This window comes from Tupaia chinensis, unplaced genomic scaffold (genome assembly GCF_000334495.1).
Source record: "Tupaia chinensis unplaced genomic scaffold, TupChi_1.0 Scaffold143764_1, whole genome shotgun sequence".
In the NCBI taxonomy this organism is placed as follows: domain Eukaryota; kingdom Metazoa; phylum Chordata; class Mammalia; order Scandentia; family Tupaiidae; genus Tupaia; species Tupaia belangeri.
Window position 1 is genome coordinate 8,522 of NW_006203613.1, and position 2,904 is coordinate 11,425.

Genomic DNA, 2,904 nt, shown 5'->3' on the forward strand with positions numbered 1-2,904 from the left:
TCCTTCCTTCTTTCTTTCTTTCTTTCTTTCTTTCTTTCTTTCTTTCTTTCTTTCTTTCTTTCTTTCTTTCTTTCTTTCTATTTTTAAGAGATATTTGCTATAGGGCACATGCACTTGCCAGAGAGACAGAGAGACTGTGAGAAATCATCCCTTGGGGGAATGGCCACACCACAATCCCTTCTCCTCCATTCTCCTCTCAGTATTTTGGGGATGCACACACATGCATGCATGCGGCATGAGTTTTAAGCTGCAAGGTCTGAGACTTGAACCATGGTCTACCATGTGGGAATCTAACACCCCAACTACCATGCCACCTGCTACCCCCCCTTTTTTTAAGAATGAATAATATTGGGACCAGCAGTTGGTGTAATGGCTATGTCGCTGGACTCCCATGTAGTTGACTGAAGTTTGAGTCCCGAACCTAGTGACTTAAACTCACACTGGGCGCGTGTGCATACATGCCCAAGATCCCAGGAGGAGAATGGAGGAAGGGATTATAGGATGGCCATCTTCCCTGAGGAGTGTTTTCTCACTTTCTGTCTCTTTTTTTCTGGCAAGTGCACAGGTCGTATTGGAAAAACTTCTCCAAAAAAAAGAAAGAAAATCACACCAGGTGTGAATGTGTAAAATCCCCAGAAGAGACTGGAGGGGAAGAGATTGCAGCCTGGCCATCCCCCAGGGGGTGATTTATCACTTCCGGTCTGGCCATCTTCCCTGAGGAGTGTTTTCTCACTTTCTGTCTCTTTTTTTCTGGCAAGTGCACAGGTCGTATTGGAAAAACTTCTCCAAAAAAAAGAAAGAAAATCACACCAGGTGTGAATGTGTAAAATCCCCAGAAGAGACTGGAGGGGAAGAGATTGCAGCCTGGCCATCCCCCAGGGGGTGATTTATCACTTCCGGTCTCTCTGTCTCTCCCTTTCTCTCTCCAGTGAGCACACATGCCCTGTGGTAAAAACATTAAAAAAATAAATAAGTAAATAAAAGCAAGGTTGCAAAATCAAACTCGAGAAACATTTGACTGAAACACCTACTTAGCCTAAAAAACTGTCAACTTCATGCATCATTGACTTTAGCATGGCCTCTAAAATGCCATGGCATTAGAAAGGTACTTGTGGATTTGCTGTTCTGTGCAAGAATTCCTGTGGATGTACAATAACTACCTGAACTTTTTTCTAATCTTTTAAAAACAATGATTTTCTTTCTTTCTTTATTTTAATTTTACCAGAGAGGGACAGAGTGAGAGAGAGAGAAAGTGAGAAAGCAAGCCACCAGGTTTGCTACCCGAATTGCCGTCAGCCTTGTAGGGGGTCCAGCACCCTTAACCACCATGCCACCTACCGGACCCACTACCTGAAATTTCCATAGAACTAAAAATCATTTAAAAAGCAAAAATATAGAATAAGGGGGAGAGGAGCAGGGCCAGCAGATGGCCTGGAGGTTAAGGCATCTAGATCCCACGTGGCCAACTGCATGGTTGGAGTTCCCACCCCCGGCTTGGCAGAAAACACACTGGGCATGTGGCTTGCATGCCCAAATTCTCTAGAGGAGAATGAAGAAGGGATTGCAGAGTGCCCATCCCAGCTGGGGGGTGCTTTCTCAATTTGTCTCTCTATCTCTCTCTAGCAAGTACATGTACTCTCTAGAAAATATTTTTAGTAACATAATTTTTTAAATAATTATTTTATTTAACTTTATTTATTTTATTTCAATTTGACCAGAGAGGGACAGAGAGAGAGAAGGGTGGGGAGAGTGAGAAAGCAAGTCACCAAGTCCAGAACTTGAACTACAGTTGGCCACATGTGAGTCCAATACATTTAACCACTATGCCGTCTGTCAGTCCCTCGATAAATAATTCCAAATAAGGAAGGATTGCGACCAGCAGATGGTGTAATGGTTACGTCATGGGACTCCCACATGGCCGGCCATGATTTCAATCCTGGACGACTTGGTAGCTTGAAACTCATCCTGGGTGCATGTGCATGTGTGCCCAAAATCCAAAGAGGAGATTGGAGGAGAAGGAATTGTCATGGCATCCCTCTGGGAGATGATTTCTTGGTTTCTGTCTCTCTGGTGTACACATGCACCCTATAGTAAAAAAAAAAATCTAAAAAGTAATAATAAAGGATTATTTCTGCCATTTTGCTACTTGATTTCTATCTGCCTTCTAGTTTATTTTCCTCCCTCATTACCAGCATTCCCTTTCATTTTGTATTTCGTTGATTTTTAAATTATCAGGGACCAACTGATGGCGTGGTGGTTGTGGGTGCTAGATTCCCATATGCCCAACTGTGGTTCAAGTCCCGGACATGGTGGCTTGCTTTCTCACTTTCTCTCTCCCATTTTGTCTCTCTCTGGTCAAATTCAAATAGATAAATAAAGTTAAATAAAATATTTTTTTAAAACTTGTTTAAATCTTTAATAAACTAATCAAATATTTAAATTTAAAAAATTAAATGGTAAGAGGACCTCATTGCTAACAGTGGGGAACTGGGGGTTTACAGGAGTGCATGGGCAGGTCTGACAGAGCCAGAGGCATTCCACTGGGCCCACACTCTGCAGGAGGCTCCCCAAAGAACCCCACCACCCTCGGCTCAGCAGGGGTGGAGGGAAAAGCCCAGAACGAGTTATTGTCATCTTCTTCCCCAAAGAGGGAGGCCCAGCTGGGACATAGTGGAAATGTGGGTGGACAATTAGCAGGTGCCCTAACAAGGCACAGGGGACAGAGCCCAGGGTCAGAGGATAGAGGGATAAATGGTGCCCTGCCAGGTCCTTGAGCTCCCTCCTATGGGTTGAAGACCTGCCTCCTTTTCAGTCAGCCTAGGACCCTTTTCCAGATGCGTTGGTTCACCTTTTTGCCAGATATCTGCACAGCCAGAGAGACCCGTCTCATAGGTGAGTAGGGAA